Raw genomic sequence first — 22,544 nt, forward strand, 5'->3', positions numbered from 1 at the left:
ACAAAACAAAAGGCAAACAGCACTGTCCAGGCTATGAGTTAAGACCTTTATTACATCAAGCTGGGTCAGAAAATATGGTGTTTTCTGACCCAGCTTGATGCACTTAAGGTCTTAACTAATAGCCTGGACAGTGCTGCTGGCCTTTTGTTTCTGTCGACTTGCTACATATTATGTTTGGCAGTTACCTTATCATATCTTGCACTGGAAGGAGTGGCTGTACTTCTTTTTGAATTGTTGTACATTGTTTCAGACCCAAAGCCACAACAGAATCAGAAGACAAGTTTTTGAGAGTCAACAGCTTGCGTGACAGGCTCACAGGACAACAGCTTCAAGCACAGCTTAACTCTGATCGAAGTAAGCAAGTCTCTGTTTCAACTGTGAAGAGAAGATTTTGAGCTGCAGGTTTGACAGGTCGAGTGGCAGTAAAAAAAAAAAAAATTGCTAGGAAAAATAAGAAAGAGGCTTGCCTGGGCCATGAAGCAACGACAGTGGACTACTGAAAAGTGGAAGAAGGTCTTATGTACCGATGAATCAAAATTTGAGAGCTTCGGGTTCATCACGCAGGGTTTTTGTACACCGTCAAGTAGGTGAAAGTATGGTTCCTCAGTGTGTGACACCAACTGTCAAACATGGAGGAGGCTCTTTTGCTGTATCCAGAGTCTGCGACTTTCACAGAGTGAATGGCACCCTGAACCAAAACTACTACCACAGCATTTTGCAGCGCTATGCACTACTCTCCGGTTTTACGCCTAGTTGGTCAGGGATACATCTAAAAGCAAGATAAACCAAAATATACCTCCCATGCTGTGTCAGAACTACTTTAGAAGAAAAGAACAAGACAGTAGGCTTCAAATTATGGAATAGCCATCACATTCTCCAGACTTAAATCCCATAGAGCTGGTTTGAGATGAACTGGACAGAAGGGTGAAAGCAAAGCAACCTACAAGTGCAACACATTTTGTGTGCAACATTGTTGGGAAGAACTTTCTGAACAATATTTGATTTCTGTTGTAGAAAGAATGCCACAAGTGTGTTTGGTTGTTATATCTATAGTACATTTTATTAAAGAAAACAATTCCATAATATTTTATTTTCATTTGTTCTATGCTTTATTTTCAAAGTACATTGAGACATTAAACTGCGTAAATTTCAATAAAAACTGAAAAAATTGAGGTGTTCTAAAACTTTTGACTGGTAGTGTGTGTGTGTGTACAGTATCCCACAAAAGTGAATACACCCCTCACATTTTTGTAAATATTTTATTATATCTTTTCATGTGACAACACTGAAGAAATGACGCTTTGCTACAACGTAAAATAGTGAGTGTACAACCTGTATAACAGTGTAAATTTGCTGTCCCCTCAAAATAACTCGCACACAGCCATTAATGTCTAAACCATTGGCAACAAAAGTGAGTACACCCCTAAGTGGAAATGTCCAAATTGGGCCCAATTAGCCATTTTCCCTCCCTGGTGTCATGTGATCGTTAGTGTTACAAGGTCTCAGGTGTGAATGGGGAGCAGGTGTGTTAAATTTCTGGTCACTGGAAATTCAACATGGCACCTCATGTCTAAGGACTCTGAGGATCTGAAAAAAAGATTTGTTGCTCTACGTAAAGATGGCCTAGGCTATAAGACGATTGCCAAGACCCTGAAACTGAGCTGCAGCACAGTGGGCAAGAGCATACAGCGGTTTCACAGGACAGGTTCCACTCAGAACAGGCCTCGCCATGGTCGACCAAAGAAGTTGAGTGCACATGCTCAGCGTCATATCCAGAGGTTGTCTTTGGGAAATAGACGTATGAGTGCTGCCAGCATTGCTGCAGAGGTTGAAGGGGTGGGGGGTCAGTCTGTCAGTGCTCAGACCATACACCAGACACTGAATCAAATTGGTCTGCATGGCTGTCGTCCCAGAAGGAAGCCTCTTCTAAAGATGATGCACAAGAAAGCCCGCAAACAGTTTGCTGAAGACAAGCAGACTAAGGACATTGATTACTGGAACCATGTCCTGTAGTCCAATGAGACCAAGATAAATGTCTTTGGTTCAGATTGTGTCAAGCGTGTGTGGCAGCAACCGGGTGAGGAGTACAAAGACAAGTGTGTCTTGCCTACAGTCAAGCATAGTGGTGGGAGTGCCTGCATGAGTGCTGCCGGCACTGGGGAGCTACAGTTCATTGAGGGAACCATGAATGCCAACATGCACTGTGACATACTGAAGGAGAGCATGATCCCCTCCCTTCGGAGACTGGGCCACAGGGCAGTATTCCAACATAACGACCCCAAACACACCTCTAAGATGACCACTGCCTTGCTAAAGAAGCTGAGGGCAAAGGTGAAGGACTGGCTAAGCATGTCTTCAGACCTAAGCCCTATTGAGCATCTGTGGGGCATCCTCAAACGGAAGGTGGTGGAGCACAAGGTCTCTAACATCCACCAGCTCCGTGATAGCGTCATGAAGGAGTGGAAGAGGACTCCAGTGGCAACCTGTGAAGCTCTGGTGAACTCCATGCCCAAGAGGGTTAAGGCAGTGCTGGAAAATAATGGTGGCCACACAAAATATTTACACTTTGGGCCCAATTTGGACATTCCCACTTAGGGGTGTACTCACTTTTGTTGCCAACGGTTTCAACATTAATGGCCTTGTGTTGAGTTATTTTGAGGGGACAGCTAATTTACATTGTAGCAAAGTGTCATTTCCTCAGTGTTGTCACATGAAAAGATATACTAAAATATTTAAAAAAATGTGAGGGGTGTACTCACTTTTGTGGTATACTGTATATATGTATGTGAATATGTATATGTGTGTGTGTGTGAACTATATGACAGCAGTTTTGTAACAAAGTTATACATCAGAGCACAAAATGGCAGCACTTTTTCCTGTTAGTGCTCCAGACAAGTGTACACTACCTGTCTAAAATATCTCGTCCATAACAAATAAGAGAATTAAGCAAATTTGATAATTGAAGTAAATTGGAAACTTTTTTTAAATTGTATTCTCTTTCTGAATCATGAAAAACATTTTGAATTTCATGTTACTTTAAAGGGACAGTTTACCCAGAACAAGAATACATTTTAAACTACTTTGCAGACTTCGATAATTATGTTGGTGCTGTGCAATAAATTTATAGCGATTCCTATGTTTGTAAATATTTTTTTGAATACTCCACTTTCAACAATCATTTCCATACCCCAATCAGTATTTTCTGGCCGTACGGCCGCTCGGTCTTTGTCCCTGTAGCGCATTACGCATGCGCCAGGGCCCCCAAAATGATGTCACTGCTATGGTGAACACGGCACTCAATGTGTATACGTGTTCAGCAGTGAGTCATATATATTTCACTGTCCTACGTACTTCACAGCCTGCAGTGCTATATAACGGCCGCATCCAAGGTTACACATTTTGGTACGTCTGTCACTTTTCTCTGCCTATGAAGTGTGTGTGTGTGTGTGTGTGTGTGTGTGTGTATATGTGTATATATGTGTGTGTGTGTATGTATATGTATGTGTATATAATATATATATATATATATATATATATATATATATATATATATATATATATATATATATATATATATATATATATATATACACATCCATCCAGTACTGTGCAAAAAGTATTTGTTATTTAGCAATGGTATAATGACCATATTTTTTATTAGAATACAACCAGAAAATACAGGTTATCTGTATGCAGTTTTAAAAATCAGAAAAAAAACTGCTTCTATATGCTAAAGTGGCAAGTATTTAGTGTGATCTCCCATTACACTTGAGCAATAGCAGGAACCTGGCTCTCGTAAACCTAAATGGAATGGAAACCTAATTAATGTCATTGCTAACATCTGTATTTGTCCTACTATTTCATGGCTGCTGTGAAAAAGGTCTTTAACACCCAATTTTTGCAAGACATGCTTTGATCATTACACACAAGATGTGGTATTCAAGCTGTTTATAAAGAAATTTGAAGAATCGGGACCCGTCATGTACAAAAAAGGACTGGAAGGTTACTAAACTCTTAGTTAACGATATGGAATCTTCTCTGTTAACTCTAGAGAGGTACAAGACAGGGCTGTGCACTCTCCCCGTTATTTGACATCTCGATTGAACCCCTAGCTATACTAATTCAACAAGAAATAGAGGGAATTAAGATAGGGAAATATGAACTAAAGATTGCACTTTATGCGGATGGCATTTTGTTATATATCTAACACCTCGGCTAATATTCCAAAACTTCTATCTTTGATAGGTTCTTTTGGCTCATTCTCAGGGTACAAACTTAATGCCACTAAATCGGAGCTCCTATGGCTGAGGCAAAACGAGAATTCATTACTAGATGTACAGTTTAAAGTGGTAGCAAAAACATTTAATTATCTTGGAATAAATATTTCCTTGAAACCGCAAGAATGGTATTGTTCACATATAACCCGATTCTAAAAATAAATCATAGACAACAAGAGGAATTTGCAGAATTTACCTATCTCTGTCAGGGCGGATTGCGCTATTTAAGATGGTATTGCTCCCAAAAATGTTCTTCAGAATGTCCCGGTTTTACTTAAAAGTAAAGATATTAAAGAGATAAATAAAGCACTACGCTATTTTATATGGCCGAGTAAGAGACCAAGGATCTCTATTGAAAAGCTTTCTTTACCTAGGAACTATGGAGGGTTAGCTCTCCCAGACCTGAAATTGTATAACCTAGTTTTTTTGAGTCGTATTGCTATAGATTGGATCCTGAACAATAACTATTTTACCAATAACAGCTTAGAGTGTAATTTTAATATACCCTTTTTCTTCAATAGCTCTCATGCACTGTTCATCAAATAGGATTCCTAAACAGGTAAAACAACTTATATCCATTTATTCGGTAATTTAGGCCTGGAGAAAAATAGGTTTACTACTGAATTTTAACCCCAACATTCCTAGGTTTCAAACAATCTTGGGCAACCCAGATTTTCAGGAGGGATGTTAGTTTTTGCCTCATGGGCGAAAGCAGGTTTAAAATTCATGGGTCAACTAATAGACTACCAGATCCAATGTATTAAGTCTTTCGACGCATTAAAACAAGAATTTAAATACAGATTTCTCCAACATAGGTGTGTCCGGTCCACGGCGTCATCCTTACTTGTGGGATATTCTCTTCCCCAACAGGAAATGGCAAAGAGCCCAGCAAAGCTGGTCACATGATCCCTCCTAGGCTCCGCCTACCCCAGTCATTCTCTTTGCCGTTGTACAGGCAACATCTCCACGGAGATGGCTTAGAGTTTTTTAGTGTTTAACTGTAGTTTTTCATTATTCAATCAAGAGTTTGTTATTTTCAAATAGTGCTGGTACGTACTATTTACTCAGAAACAGAAAAGAGATGAAGAATTCTGTTTGTATGAGGAAAATGATTTTAGCAACCGTAACTAAAATCCATGGCTGTTTTACACAGGACTGTTGAGAGCAATTAACTTCAGTTGGGGGAACAGTTTGCAGTCTCTTGCTGCTTGAGGTATGACACATTCTAACAAGACGATGTAATGCTGGAAGCTGTCATTTTCCCTATGGGATCCGGTAAGCCATGTTTATTACGATTGTAAATAAGGGCTTCACAAGGGCTTATTTAAACTGTAGACTTTTTTTGGGCTAAATCGATTGATATTAACACTTATTTAGCCTTGAGGAATCATTTATTCTGGGTATTTTGATTTAATAATATCGGCAGGCACTGTTTTAGACACCTTATTCTTTAGGGGCTTTCCCAAAGCATAGGCAGAGTCTCATTTTCGCGCCGGTGTTGCGCACTTGTTTTTGAGAGGCATGGCATGCAGTCGCATGTGAGAGGAGCTCTGATACTTATAAAAGACTTCTGAAGGCGTCATTTGGTATCGTATTCCCCTTTGGGTTTGGTTGGGTCTCAGCAAAGCAGATACCAGGGACTGTAAAGGGGTTTAAAGCTTAAAACGGCTCCGGTTCCGTTATTTTAAGGGTTAAAGCTTCCAAAATTGGTGTGCAATATTTTCAAGGCTTTAAGACGCTGTGGTGAAAATTTGGTGAATTTTGAACAATTCCTTCATGTTTTTTCGCAATTGCAGTAATAAAGTGTGTTCAGTTTAAAATTTAAAGTGACAGTAACGGTTTTATTTTAAAACGTTTTTTTGTACTTTCTGATCAAGTTTATGCCTGTTTAACATGTCTGAACTACCAGATAGACTGTGTTCTGAATGTGGGGAAGCCAGAATTCCTATTCATTTAAATAAATGTGATTTATGTGATAATGACAATGATGCCCAAGATGATTCCTCAAGTGAGGGGAGTAAGCATGGTACTGCATCATTCCCTCCTTCGTCTACACGAGTCTTGCCCACTCAGGAGGCCCCTAGTACATCTAGGCCAATACTCCTTACTATGCAACAATTAACGGCTGTAATGGATAATTCTGTCAAAAACATTTTAGCCAAAATGAACCCTTGTCAGCGTAAGCGTGGCTGCTCTGTTTTAGTTACTGAAGAGCATGACGACGCTGATATTAATATCTCTGAAGGGCCCCTAACCCAATCTGAGGGGGCCAGGGAGGTTTTGTCTGAGGGAGAAATTACTGATTTAGGGAACATTTCTCAGCAGGCTGAATCTGATGTGATTACATTTAAATTTAAATTGGAACATCTCCGCATTTTGCTTAAGGAGGTATTATCCACTCTGGATGATTGTGAAAATTTAGTCATCCCAGAGAAACTATGTAAAATGGACAAGTTCCTAGAGGTGCCGGGGCTCCCAGAAGCTTTTCCTATACCCAAGCGGGTGGCGGACATTGTTAATAAAGAATGGGAAAGGCCCGGTATTCCTTTCGTCCCTCCCCCCATATTTAAAAAATTGTTTCCTATGGTCGACCCCAGAAAGGACTTATGGCAGTCAGTCCCCAAGGTCGAGGGAGCGGTTTCTACTTTAAACAAACGCACCACTATTCCCATAGAGGATAGTTGTGCTTTCAAAGATCCTATGGATAAAAAATTAGAAGGTTTGCTTAAAAAGATGTTTGTTCAGCAGGGTTACCTTCTACAACCCATTTCATGCATTGTCCCTGTCACTACAGCCGCATATTTCTGGTTTGATGAACTGCTTAAGGTGCTCGATAGTGACTCTCCTCCTTATGAGGAGATTATGGACAGAATCAATGCTCTCAAATTGGCTAATTCTTTCACTCTAGACGCCTCTTTGCAATTGGCTAAGTTAGCGGCTAAGAACTCTGGGTTTGCTATTGTGGCGCGCAGAGCGCTTTGGTTGAAATCTTGGTCGGCTGATGCGTCTTCCAAGAACTAGCTACTAAACATTCCTTTCAAGGGGAAAACGCTGTTTGGTCCTGACTTGAAAGAGATTATCTCTGATATCACTGGGGGTAAGGGCCACGCCCTTCCTCAGGATCGGCCCTTCAAGGCAAAAAATAGACCTAATTTTCGTCCCTTTCGTAAAAACGGACCAGCCCAAGGTGCTACGTCCTCTAAGCAAGAGGGTAATACTTCTCAGGCCAAGCCAGCTTGGAGACCAATGCAAGGCTGGAACAAGGGAAAGCAGGCCAAGAAACCTGCCACTGCTACCAAGACAGCATGAAATATTGGCCCCCGATCCGGGACCGGATCTGGTGGGGGGCAGACTCTCTCTCTTCGCTCAGGCTTGGGCAAGAGATGTTCTGGATCCTTGGGCGCTAGAAATAGTCTCCCAGGGTTATCTTCTGGAATTCAAGGGACTTCCCCCAAGGGGGAGGTTCCACAAGTCGCAGTTGTCTTCAGACCACATAAAAAGACAGGCGTTCTTACATTGTGTAGAAGACCTGTTAAAAATGGGAGTGATTCATCCTGTTCCATTAAGAGAACAAGGGATGGGGTTCTACTCCAATCTGTTCATAGTTCCCAAAAAAGAGGGAACGTTCAGACCAATCCTAGATCTCAAGATCTTAAACAAATTTCTCAAGGTCCCATCGTTCAAGATGGAAACCATTCGAACTATCCTTCCTTCCATCCAGGAAGGTCAATTTATGACCACGGTGGATTTAAAGGATGCGTATCTACATATTCCTATCCACAAGGAACATCATCGGTTCCTAAGGTTTGCATTCCTGGACAAACATTACCAGTTCGTGGCGCTTCCTTTCGGATTAGCCACTGCTCCAAGGATTTTCACAAAGGTACTAGGGTCCCTTCTAGCGGTGCTAAGACCAAGGGGCATTGCAGTAGTACCTTACCTGGACGACATTCTGATTCAAGCGTCGTCCCTTCCTCAAGCAAAGGCTCACACGGACATTGTCCTGGCCTTTCTCAGATCTCACGGCTGGAAAGTGAACGTGGAAAAGAGTTCTCTATCCCCGTCAACAAGGGTTCCCTTCTTGGGAACAATTATAGACTCCTTAGAAATGAGGATCTTTCTAACAGAGGCCAGAAAAACAAAGCTTCTGGACTCTTGTCGGATACTTCATTCCGTTCCTCTTCCTTCCATAGCTCAGTGCATGGAAGTGATCGGGTTGATGGTGGCGGCGATGGACATAGTTCCTTTTGCGCGCATTCATCTAAGACCATTACAACTGTGCATGCTCAGTCAGTGGAATGGGGACTATACAGACTTGTCTCCGAAGATACAAGTAAATCAGAGGACCAGAGACTCACTCCGTTGGTGGCTGTCCCTGGACAATCTGTCTCAAGGGATGATGTTCCACAGACCAGAGTGGGTCATTGTCACGACCGACGCCAGTCTGATAGGCTGGGGCGCGGTCTGGGGATCCCTGAAAGCTCAGGGTCTTTGGTCTCGGGAAGAATCTCTTCTACCGATAAATATTCTGGAACTGAGAGCGATATTCAATGCGCTCCAGGCCTGGCCCCAGCTTGCGAGGACCAGGTTCATACGGTTTCAATCAGACAACATGACGACTGTTGCGTACATCAACCATCAGGGGGGAACAAGGAGTTCCCTAGCGATGGAAGAAGTAACCAAAATTATTCTTTGGGCGGAGTCTCACTCCTGCCACCTGTCTGCTATCCACATCCCAGGAGTGGAAAATTGGGAAGCGGATTTTCTGAGTCGGCAGACATTGCATCCGGGGGAGTGGGAACTCCATCCGGAAATCTTTGCCCAAGTCACTCACCTGTGGGGCATTCCAGACATGGATCTGATGGCCTCTCGTCAGAACTTCAAAGTTCCTTGCTACGGGGCCAGATCCAGGGATCCCAAGGCGGCTCTAGTGGATGCACTAGTAGCACCTTGGACCTTCAAACTAGCTTATGTGTTCCCGCCATTTCCTCTCATCCCCAGGCTGATAGCCAGGATCAAGCAGGAGAGGGCGTCGGTGATCTTGATAGCTCCTGCGTGGCCACGCAGGACTTGGTATGCAGATCTGGTGAATATGTCATCGGCTCCACCTTGGAAGCTACCTTTGAGACGAGACCTTCTTGTTCAGGGTCCGTTCGAACATCCGAACCTGGTTTCACTCCAGCTGACTGCTTGGAGATTGAACGCTTGATTTTATCGAAGCGAGGATTCTCAGATTCTGTGATCGATACTCTTGTTCAGGCCAGAAAGCCTGTGACTAGAAAGATTTACCACAAAATTTGGAAAAAATATATCTCTTGGTGTGAATCTAAAGGATTCCCTTGGGACAAGGTTAAGATTCCTAGGATTCTATCCTTCCTTCAAGAAGGATTGGAAAAAGGATTATCTGCAAGTTCCCTGAAGGGACAGATTTCTGCCTTGTCGGTATTACTTCACAAAAAGCTGGCAGCTGTGCCAGATGTTCAAGCCTTTGTTCAGGCTCTGGTTAGAATCAAGCCTGTTTACAAACCTTTGACTCCTCCTTGGAGTCTCAATTTAGTTCTTTCAGTTCTTCAGGGGGTTCCGTTTGAACCCTTACATTCCGTTGATATTAAGTTATTATCTTGGAAAGTTTTGTTTTTAGTTGCGATTTCTTCTGCTAGAAGAGTCTCAGAATTATCTGCTCTGCAGTGTTCTCCTCCTTATCTGGTGTTCCATGCAGATAAGGTGGTTTTACGTACTAAACCTGGTTTTCTTCCAAAAGTTGTTTCTAACAAAAACATTAACCAGGAGATTATCGTACCTTCTCTGTGTCCAAAACCAGTTTCAAAGAAGGAACGTTTGTTGCACAATTTGGATGTTGTTCGCGCTCTAAAATTCTATTTAGATGCTACAAAGGATTTTAGACAAACATCTTCCTTGTTTGTTGTTTATTCAGGTAAAAGGAGAGGTCAAAAAGCAACTTCTACCTCTCTCTCTTTTGGATTAAAAGCATCATCAGATTGGCTTACGAGACTGCTGGACGGCAGCCTCCCGAAAGAATCACAGCTCATTCCACTAGGGCTGTGGCTTCCACATGGGCCTTCAAGAACGAGGCTTCTGTTGATCAGATATGTAGGGCAGCGACTTGGTCTTCACTGCACACTTTTACCAAATTTTACAAGTTTGATACTTTTGCTTCTTCTGAGGCTATTTTTGGGAGAAAGGTTTTGCAAGCCGTGGTGCCTTCCATTTAGGTGACCTGATTTGCTCCCTCCCTTCATCCGTGTCCTAAAGCTTTGGTATTGGTTCCCACAAGTAAGGATGACGCCGTGGACCGGACACACCTATGTTGGAGAAAACAGAATTTATGTTTACCTGATAAATTTCTTTCTCCAACGGTGTGTCCGGTCCACGGCCCGCCCTGGTTTTTTTTAATCAGGTCTGATATTTTATTTTCTTTAACTACAGTCACCACGGTACCATATGGTTTCTCCTATGCAATTATTCCTCCTTAACGTCGGTCGAATGACTGGGGTAGGCGGAGCCTAGGAGGGATCATGTGACCAGCTTTGCTGGGCTCTTTGCCATTTCCTGTTGGGGAAGAGAATATCCCACAAGTAAGGATGACGCCGTGGACCGGACACACCGTTGGAGAAAGAAATTTATCAGGTAAACATAAATTCTGTTTTCTTTGCCTATCTGCAAATCCGACATTATTTGTTTAAATTAGTTTCTCTGTATGGTTGGAGCTGGTCATGGGGGAAGATTGACAATTGGGTACTCTTAGCAAAAAATGGAAGGTTATAGGTTTCACCATGGTATAACTTGTTAGCTTCACGGAAAGGTGAGGCAAATTTTATTGATTCATTTAAGGTTTTTATCACCTGGGCGTTGCCTTTTAGCTCTAGGTAAAGATATAATTCCTAGGCTTTACTAGCCTCCCTTTCCCAAATATATTCCTGTAAATTTTATTGATTATAGCAAATAAATGGGACGTTCTAATATCTGAGAGAGTCATAGACTCAGACATAGTTACTCAATCTTTTGGAGTATCCCTTCAAACTACTCTATCAGCAACATGGCGAGAAGCCCACCTTAAGCTGCTGAATCAAACATATTACACTCCATTTAAGGGGCAAAAGTGGCATAATTACAACTTTAACAAATGCCCGAAATGTAGTCTACTAGCAGCGGACCTAATGCATACGATTTGGGAGTTTCCTAAGACAAAACGGTTATTGCTAAAGGTGAGTTATTGGGTCACTAATTCTGAAGATTAGGATGGCGGACTTTACAATAGTCAGAATGATCTTTCTTAAAGGGGAGACTAATCTTCATGGATCTGAAAAAATAGTTAATACTATAATTTTGGCTGTAAGGAATCTAATATTCAAGAAATGGAAAGAGAAAGAAATACCTAACCTATCAGAAATTAAGAACTAATTTAAAGAAGCAGTGCATTATAGAACAATTTGATACTGACATGAATATAGAACAAGACATAGTTAATTTTTTCAAGAAATGCCCCCCCCCCCCCCCCCCCCCGGAAATAGATCATTTGATTTACCCTTTCAGAAATTCAGAGGTTGTACTGCTAGGAATATGGTAATCCTCACGCTGCTGAATTCCAGCAGCAGTTAACAAGGGACGGGGAGGGGATACAAAAAACTTTCAATAAGTATATCTTGGTTCAACTAGTAAAATACCAAATTTAGATAGAGATATAGAGAGATATAGATATAGATAGATATATATATATATATATATATATATATATATATATATATATATATATATATATATATATATATATATATATATATATATATATATATATATACATACACTCTCTGGTAGTTCAGAAAACAATTTTGTACTGTACAAGAAGCAAATGCATGTATTTGCTTCTTGCACAGTAAGAAATCTGTTGTATATTGTGTTGGAAGTTCCCTCGGTGGTTGTGTTGCTGTGAGTGCTGGGTTCTCTTGGACATATATATATATATATATATATATATATATATATATATATATATATATATATATATATATATATATATATATATATATATATATATATATTTATTATTTAAGGCCCTTTTTTTTTTTTTTTTTTTTCTTCTCGCAGGACAGCCAATTAAGGATTGGTCTGTCATATATTAAAAATTTGTATTACAGCCTAGGGGTCAGGTTAATTTATTTGTGTGTCTGTACATTACTATGAACATATTTTGATTTACTTGCTTGGAAGGTGAACCGAAAGGGTAAACATGAGATGTTTAATTTATCTAAACGGTTGGATTATAAATAAAGAATTAAAAAAAAAAAGACTGGAAGGCCAAGAACAATTTCAAAATCTGATGAGAAGTTTCTCAAAGTTTCTTCTTTGAGAGACCAGAAAAAGTTCAGCAAGGACCTGGCAGCCTAATCGGGATGATAAGTTGACCCTTCTACAGTCCGAAGAAGGTTGGTCAGGAATGGTCTTTGTGGAAGGGTAGCAGCCAAGAAACCACGGAAGGGGAACAGGGTGAAAAGGTTAAGATATGTTAAAGCTCACAAACATTGGAATGAAGAGAAAAGAGTATTTTGGATTGACAATTCCAAGTTTTATTTTTTTGGGTCCAATTGTCGACAATATGTGAGAAGAAGCGTTTAAGAGAGATGGAAGAATGAGTGTTTGCAGCCTTCAGTGAAACATGGTAGAGAGTCTGTCGTGGTTTGGAGCTGCATTTCTGCCATTGGTGTTGGCAATATTGTCCGAATGGATGGGATCATGAATGCTGAAAAGTACAGACAGGTTTTAATTCATCATGCCATTCCTTCTTGAAAGCACCTGATTGGGAATGGTATTATTTTTCAGTATGATAATGATCCCAAGCACACTGCTAATGCAGTAAAATCATATTTGGAGAGGAAAACAGCTGATAAAACATAGTCATGGATTGGCCTCCACGGAGTACAGACCTGAATATTATAGAGGCAGTACGGGATCACCTGGACAGAGAAAGAACTGAAATAAGACAACCTAAATCTTAAGAAAAACTCTGGGAAGTGTTGAAAGAAGCCTGGTATAATATACCAGAAGATTACTTCAGGAAAGTCTCTCCAAAAGAGTTCAAGATGTGCTTAGTGTCAAGGGAGGTCACACTAAATACTGACTTTTGCCTGAAGAAGCCATTTTGTTCTGAAAATTTGTGGGGAGGGGGTTTAAATTTTTTTTAAATATATTTCTTCTGTTAAGTGTGATCAGTCCACGGGTCATCATTACTTCTGGGATATTACTCCTCCCCAACAGGAAGTGCAAGAGGATTCACCCAGCAGAGCTGCATATAGCTCCTCCCCTCTACGTCACTCCCAGTCATTCTCTTGCACCCAACGACTAGATAGGATGTGTGAGAGGACTATGGTGATTATACTTAGTTTTATATCTTCAATCAAAAGTTTGTTATTTTAAAATAGCACCGGAGTGTGTTATTACCTCTCTGGCAGAGTTTGAAGAAGAATCTACCAGAGTTTTTGCTATGATTTTAGCCGGAGTAGTTAAGATCATATTGCTGTTTCTCGGCCATCTGAGGAGAGGTAAACTTCAGATCAGGGGACAGCGGGCAGATGAATCTGCATAGAGGTATGTAGCAGCTTTTATTTTCTGACAATGGAATTGATGAGAAAATCCTGCCATACCGATATAATGTCATGTATGTATACTTTTACTTCAGTATTCTGGAGAATGGTACTTCACTAGAATTATACTGTAAGAATTACATAAAGCTGTTTACTAACTAGAAATTATGTTTAACGTTTTTGCTGGAATGTAAAATCGTTTTCATTTGCTGAGGTACTGAGTGAATAAATGTTTGGGCACTATTTTTCCACTTGGCAGTTGCTTAATCTTTTTTCTGACAGTTTCTGTTCTCTCTCACTGCTGTGTGTGAGGGGGAGGGGCCGTTTTTTTGGCGCTTTTGCTACGCATCAGATATTTCAGTCAGCAGCTCATTGTATTTCCTGCATGATCCGGTTCATCTCTACAGAGCTCAGGGGTCTTCAAAACTTATTTTGAGGGAGGTAATTTCTCTCAGCAGAGCTGTGAGAATTATAGTTGACTGAGATAAAAAACGTTTATTCTGTAATTTGTTTCCTGCTTTCAGAATTTGTTATCTTTGCTAATGGGATTAAACCTTTGCTAAAGTTGTGTTGTTTACAGGGATTGAGGCTATAACTGTTTCAATTTATTAATTTTCAACTATCATAGATCTTCTGTGCTTCTTAAAGGCACAGTACGTTTTTAATATTATTCTAATTGAATTGTATTCCAAGTTGCAAGTTTATTTGCTAGTGTGTTAAACATGTCTGATTCAGAGGATGATACCTGTGTCATTTGTTGCAATGCCAAAGTGGAGCCCAATAGAAATTTATGTACTAACTGTATTGATGCTACTTTAAATAAAAGTCAATCTGTACAAATTGAACAAATTTCACCAAACAACGAGGGGAGAGTTATGCCGACTAACTCGCCTCACGTGTCAGTACCTGCATCTCCCGATCGGGAGGTGCGTGATATTGTAGCGCCGAGTACATCTGGGCGGCCATTACAAATCACATTACAGGATATGGCTACTGTTATGACTGAAGTTTTGGCTAAATTACCAGAACTAAGAGGTAAGCGTGATCACTCTGGGGTGAGAACAGAGTGCGCTGATAATATTAGGGCCATGTCAGACACTGCGTCACAGGTGGCAGAACATGAGGACGGAGAACTTCATTCTGTGGGTGACGGTTCTGATCCAAACAGACTGGATTCAGATATTTCAAATTTTAAATTTAAACTGGAAAACCTCCGTGTATTACTAGGGGAGGTGTTAGCGGCTCTGAATGATTGTAACACAGTTGCAATACCAGAGAAAATGTGTAGGTTGGATAAATATTTTGCGGTACCGGCGAGTACTGAGGTTTTTCCTATACCTAAGAGACTTACTGAAATTGTTACTAAGGAGTGGGATAGACCCGGTGTGCCGTTCTCACCCCCTCCGATATTTAGAAAAATGTTTCCAATAGACGCCACCACACGGGACTTATGGCAAACGGTCCCTAAGGTGGAGGGAGCAGTTTCTACTTTAGCTAAGCGTACCACTATCCCGGTGGAGGATAGCTGTGCTTTTTCAGATCCAATGGATAAAAAATTAGAGGGTTACCTTAAGAAAATGTTTGTTCAACAAGGTTTTATATTGCAACCCCTTGCATGCATTGCGCTGATCACGGCTGCAGCGGCATTCTGGATTGAGTCTCTGGAAGAGAACATTAGTTCAGCTACTCTGGACGACATTACGGACAGGCTTAGAGTCCTTAAACTAGCTAATTCATTCATTTCGGAGGCCGTAGTACATCTTACTAAACTTACGGCGAAGAATTCAGGATTCGCCATTCAGGCACGCAGGGCGCTGTGGCTAAAATCCTGGTCAGCTGATGTTACTTCTAAGTCTAAATTGCTTAATATACCTTTCAAAGGGCAGACCTTATTCGGGCCCGGGTTGAAAGAGATTATCGCTGACATTACAGGAGGTAAAGGCCATGCCCTGCCTCAGGACAAAGCCAAAGCTAAGACTAGACAGTCTAATTTTCGTTCCTTTCGTAATTTCAAAGCAGGAGCAGCATCAACTTCCTCTGCACCAAAACAGGAAGGAGCTGTTGCTCGCTACAGACAAGGCTGGAAACCTAACCAGTCCTGGAACAAGGGCAAGCAGACCAGGAAACCTGCTGCTGCCCCTAAAACAGCATGAATTGAGGGCCCCCGATCCGGGATCGGATCTAGTGGGGGGCAGACTTTCTCTCTTCGCCCAGGCTTGGGCAAGAGATGTCCAGGATCCCTGGGCGCTAGAGATAATATCTCAGGGATACCTTCTGGACTTCAAATACTCTCCTCCAAGAGAGAGATTTCATCTGTCAAGGTTGTCAACAATCCAGACAAAGAAAGAGGCGTTTCTACGCTGCGTACAAGAGCTCTTGTTAATGGGAGTAATCCATCCAGTTCCACGATCGGAACAGGGACAGGGGTTTTACTCAAATCTGTTTGTGGTTCCCAAAAAAGAGGGAACTTTCAGACCAATCCTGGACTTAAAGATCCTAAACAAATTCCTAAGAGTTCCATCGTTCAAGATGGAGACTATTCGGACAATTTTACCTATGATCCAAGAGGGTCAGTACATGACCACTGTAGATTTAAAAGATGCTTACCTTCACATACCGATTCACAAAGATCATTACCGGTACCTAAGGTTTGCCTTCCTAGACAGGCATTACCAGTTTGTGGCTCTTCCATTTGGATTGGCTACAGCTCCAAGAATCTTCACAAAGGTTCTGGGTGCTCTTCTGGCGGTACTAAGACCGCGGGGAATCTCGGTAGCTCCATACCTAGACGACATTCTGATACAAGCTTCAAGCTTTCAAACTGCCAAGTCTCATACAGAGTTAGTACTGGCATTTCTAAGGTCACATGGATGGAAGGTGAACGAAAAGAAAAGTTCACTCGTTCCACTCACAAGAGTTCCCTTCCTGGGGACTCTTATAGATTCTGTAGAAATGAAGATTTACCTGACAGAGAACAGGCTAACAAGACTTCAAAGTGCTTGCCGCACCCTTCATTCCATTCAACACCGTCAGTGGCTCAATGCATGGAGGTAATCGGCTTAATGGTAGCGGCAATGGACATAGTACCCTTTGCACGCTTACACCTCAGACCACTGCAACTGTGCATGCTAAGTCAGTGGAATGGGGATTACTCAGACTTATCCCCTTCTCTGAATCTGGATCAAGAGACCAGAAATTCTCTTCTATGGTGGCTTTCTCGGCCACATCTGTCCAGGGGGATGCCATTCAGCAGACCAGACTGGACAATTGTAACAACAGACGCCAGCCTTCTAGGTTGGGGTGCCGTCTGGAATTCTCTGAAGGCTCAGGGACAATGGAGTCAGGAGGAGAGTCTCCTGCCAATAAACATTCTGGAATTGAGAGCAGTTCTCAATGCCCTCCTGGCTTGGCCCCAGTTGACAACTCGGGGGTTCATCAGGTTTCAGTCGGACAACATCACGACTGTAGCTTACATCAACCATCAGGGAGGGACAAGAAGCTCCCTAGCTATGATGGAAGTATCAAAGATAATTCGCTGGGCAGAGTCTCACTCTTGCCACCTGTCAGCAATCCACATCCCGGGAGTGGAGAACTGGGAGGCGGATTTCTTAAGTCGTCAGACTTTTCATCCGGGGGAGTGGGAACTTCATTCGGAGGTCTTTGCCCAAATACTTCGACGTTGGGGCAAACCAGAGATAGATCTCATGGCGTCTCGATAGAATGCCAAGCTTCCTCGTTACGGGTCCAGATCCAGGGATCCAGGAGCAGTCCTGATAGATGCTCTGACAGCACCTTGGGACTTCAGGATGGCTTATGTGTTTCCACCCTTCCCGTTGCTTCCTCGATTGATTGCCAGAATCAAACAAGAGAGAGCATCAGTGATTCTAATAGCACCTGCGTGGCCACGCAGGACTTGGTATGCAGACCTGGTGGACATGTCATCCTGTCCACCTTGGTCTCTACCTCTGAAACAGGACCTTCTGATACAGGGTCCCTTCAAACATCAAAATCTAACTTCTCTGAAGCTGACTGCTTGGAAATTGAACGCTTGATTTTATCAAGACGTGGGTTTTCTGAGTCAGTTATTGATACCTTAATACAGGCTAGGAAACCTGTTACCAGAAAGATTTACCATAAGATATGGCGTAAATACCTATATTGGTGTGAATCCAAAGGTTACTCTTGGAGTAAGGTTAGGATTCCTAGGATATTGTCTTTTCTACAAGAAGGTTTAGAAAAGGGTTTATCTGCTAGTTCATTAAAGGGACAGATCTCAGCTCTGTCCATTCTGTTACACAAACGTCTGTCAGAAGTTCCTGACGTCCAGGCTTTTTGTCAGGCTTTGGCCAGGATTAAGCCTGTGTTTAAAACTGTTGCTCCACCATGGAGTTTAAACCTTGTTCTTAATGTTTTACAGGGTGTTCCGTTTGAACCCCTTCATTCCATTGATATAAAGTTGTTATCTTGGAAAGTTCTATTTTTAATGGCTATTTCCTCGGCTCGAAGAGTCTCTGAATTATCAGCCTTACATTGTGATTCTCCTTATTTGATTTTTCATTCGGATAAGGTAGTTCTGCGTACTAAACCTGGGTTCTTACCTAAGGTAGTTACTAACAGGAATATCAATCAAGAGATTGTTGTTCCTTCTTTATGCCCAAATCCTTCTTCGAAGAAGGAACGTCTACTGCACAACCTGGATGTAGTCCGTGCTCTAAAATTTTACTTACAGGCAACTAAGGAATTTCGACAAACGTCTTCTCTGTTTGTCGTTTACTCTGGGCAGAGGAGAGGTCAAAAAGCTTCTGCTACCTCTCTTTCTTTTTGGCTTCGTAGCATAATTCGTTTAGCTTATGGGACTGCTGGACAGCAGCCTCCTGAAAGAATTACAGCTCATTCTACTAGAGCTGTGGCTTCCACTTGGGCCTTCAAGAATGAGGCCTCTGTTGAGCAGATTTGCAAGGCTGCAACTTGGTCTTCGCTTCATACTTTTTCCAAATTTTACAAATTTGACACTTTTGCTTCATCGGAGGCTATTTTTGGGAGAAAGGTTCTTCAGGCAGTGGTTCCTTCTGTATAAAGAGCCTGCCTATCCCTCCCGTCATCCGTGTACTTTTGCTTTGGTATTGGTATCCCAGAAGTAATGATGACCCGTGGACTGATCACACTTAACAGAAGAAAACATAATTTATGCTTACCTGATAAATTCCTTTCTTCTGTAGTGTGATCAGTCCACGGCCCGCCCTGTTTTTAAGGCAGGTAAATATTTTTTAATTTATACTCCAGTCACCACTTCACCCTTGGCTTTTCCTTTCTCGTTGGTCCTTGGTCGAATGACTGGGAGTGACGTAGAGGGGAGGAGCTATATGCAGCTCTGCTGGGTGAATCCTCTTGCACTTCCTGTTGGGGAGGAGTAATATCCCAGAAGTAATGATGACCCGTGGACTGATCACACTACAGAAGAAAGGAATTTATCAGGTAAGCATAAATTATGTTTTTGTGCACATATTTTCTGTTTGTATCGTAATAAAAAGACCAAAAAGAAATATGTATGGTCATTAAAACTTTGCTAAAACGACAAATCTAATAGTGGCCTAAGACTTTTGCACAGTACTGTGTGTGTGTGTATGTATATAAAATCTATCAGTGATAATCTGAGCAATAAACATTGAAAAAAATGTTGAGACAATTTAAGCTTGTGTTTGGCTAAAATTTTAGCCACATGGTCAGTAAAATCAACTGGGTGATGCACCCATTAAAAAGGGCCTAGGGAGATCACTGTGTGTGTATGTATCTATCTACATACATACATGGGCTAAGCAGACTACTATTCCTCTACAGGAATTTGTGCCCTTTCTCAAAGTTTTATTGAAGAATGACAAAGCCACATTACTACTTTGCACCGCTAACTCCTTTTATCTGTTATGCAGGTATGTCTGTGGTTCAAGTCAGATTATTAATTCTTTCCAATGAGAGATACTTTTTGGATCAGGTTTGGGCTCAATCTACAAAAATCTAAACCTTTTTTTTCCAAAAACCTGCAAACCAGATTCTTCCTGATCAAATTTCAAGAAAAACAAGAAATCTCCCTTCAATTCCAACGGTGCATGAAGGCTCCGCCCCCTATCCTGATTCAGTTCTGGTAGGGGGCAGTTTGAGCTGGTTTCAAGAAGCTTGGTCTTAGTTCAGGATCCTTGGGTCTTGAACTTTATATCCCAAGGTTACAGGATAAGTTTTTGGTCTAGACCTCCTCAAGAATGGTTCATCCTGTCTCCTGTTCCAAAACCTCAATTAAAGGCAGCTGCCTTTTTTCAATGTGTTCAGGGTTTAGAGCCAATGGGGGTTATTTAGCCTGTCACTGTTTCAGAACAGGGTTTGGGTTTTTACTTCATCCTCTTTATTGTCCCCCCCAAAAAAGGGTACTTTTAGTCTTATCCTGGAGTTAAAGACTTTAATCAAATTCTTGAGTTTTCATTTTCATATTTACCTCTAGTACAACAGGGTCAGTTCATGTCCACAATAGATTTGAAGGCTCCATCTCTACCTTTTGGCAATTTTCTCACACAAAGTTTTGGATTTCTGCGCAGTCTTGGTTTAAAATCTGTCTCCTAGTACCAAGGATTGTTTTCTGGGAGTATCTATCGATTCCGTATACATGCACCTCTTGCTCTCAGAGCCATGCAAACTCCAATAACAGAGGGTCTGTGCTAGTCTTCAGTTCACAGTTCTTGAGTCAGTAGCTCAGTGTATGGAAGTGGTTGTTCTGATTGTAGCTTCCTTAGACAATGGTCCCTGTGATGAATCAAACCTTTTCAACGTCGCAATAGAGAGGTTTAGACATAAAGGGGTTAATAGCACACAGCTCTGGTTCCCCTAACCTTGTAACTCTACAAAAGGACCTTAAAAGAGACACCAGATTAGCCCCCAAATCCTGTCCACACTGCTCTAATTACAAATTTCTGCCACCACCAAAACGCTGAAATTAAAGGGGCGTTTTGGAAACCCCAAAAACCTCACACAATTTAACAATTGGGTAAAGTGCCTTTAACCTTGTCTCAACAGAGTGTGAATTCAGATATTCGAGCCCAAAGACAGAATGAGATTTTCTATGTGTTTAATAGCAAAAATATCAATACATTATAAAGACATTCAAAATAACATATGCACAGTTACAATTCTTTAAAAAGAAAATGGGACATAAAAATAATAGATGCACAATTTCCGACTTATTACCAAGTTCCTTTAGATATGTGGAGAACTGCTTTTCATGGTGTTAGCTGCTTGGGTCCCAGGGCAATTCAAACCAAAAGTCTTTCTGTTACATACAGTTAAACTAACCTTTCTTTGCCTTGTCAAGGACATCACCCTTGTTATAATTTACGAGGTTAGCCAATGCACAGCTAGCCGTTGCTCACAGTATCAGTCTCCAAGAGGAGGGATTGAAACTTTCACATTCCTATATTTCTACACACACACTTAACACAAAAAACATTTCACATTAAACCTGTGACAGGCTAAGGTGGGGGTCTCAGCTACAGATTTCACACAAAGAACAAGCAATTCACATTAACCCTTTCCAGGCTGACTTTCATGACAGTCCCTTTTTGTTAAGTTTTTTTTTTTTTTTTTTTTTACACGTCCTTTTGTATGCTAAAACAGTGGATAGTTTAGATCAGGCAATTGTTCTAGTCTCCACATTTAAAATAATCTATCTTGGTGGATAGACCAAGCATTCCTTTGCCTTGTAGCATCTTTTTTTCATTCATCTTGGATAATCGTGGCCACAGATGCCAGTCTCTTGGGATGGGGTGCAGTTTGGGGAGTTCAAAGAACGCAAGGAGTTTGGCCTCCTCAGGAGGCGGGATTACCAGTTGTGTCCTATCCTATAAAGGGATTTTGACATGGGCAGATGACAATCTATGTACTTTGGCAGTGATCCACAATCTGGGGTCCACAATTGGGAAACAGACTGTCTCCATCTCCAGTGTCTGCGCCCAGGGGAGTGGTCCATCAAGCAGGATATTTTCGATCAGATAGTTGTCAGATGAGGCCTTCCGGAAATAGACCAAATTTCAAACTTTATTGATAGATGCTGTGGTGATTCCATCCTTATTTAGTCTAGTCTGCATTTTTTCCTCCATCGGTGCTTCTGTCAACAATAGCTTTTGAACAGACAATAGAAGGCCTTAGTTATTATGATGGCTCTGGCTGGGCTCTGCAGTACTTAGTATGTAGATCTAATTCAGATGTCCAGTTCTCCACCTTGGACTCTTCCGCAGTGTCAGGATCTATTGTCTCAAGGTCCTCTTTTTTACCAAGATCTACTATATCTAAATTTGACAGTTGAACAGTCAATTTTAAAGCATCTTCTTCAGGCTAGAAAACCTCTAGCCTCTCTGTTCTGCAGACCTCTGCCTTTGAACCTATGCATTATATTGACATTCATCTTGTATTGTGGGCAGTCCTTAATTATATATTTTATTTTTATACAATTTTCCCCAGGAGAGTTTCAGAATTTCCATCCGTTTCTTGTGAATCCCATTTCCTTATTTTTCACAAGGATGCATTGATTTGTCAGATTTCTACTGAAGGTAGTTTCATTTGAGATTATACATTTATTGAGAAAATAGGTGGGATGAGGAATAAGTCTTGTGGACTCTCACTACCTTAT

General features: G+C 41.4%; 1 protein-coding gene across 1 annotated transcript in view; it reads left to right on the plus strand.

The window, feature by feature from the left end:
* Nucleotides 1-22,544, plus strand: part of ANKRD10 (ankyrin repeat domain 10) — a 177,524-nt gene that overhangs the window by 71,675 nt on the left and 83,305 nt on the right. The window lies entirely within an intron of this gene.

The sequence above is a fragment of the Bombina bombina genome, chromosome 3, assembly GCF_027579735.1.
Source record: "Bombina bombina isolate aBomBom1 chromosome 3, aBomBom1.pri, whole genome shotgun sequence".
Classification (NCBI taxonomy): domain Eukaryota; kingdom Metazoa; phylum Chordata; class Amphibia; order Anura; family Bombinatoridae; genus Bombina; species Bombina bombina.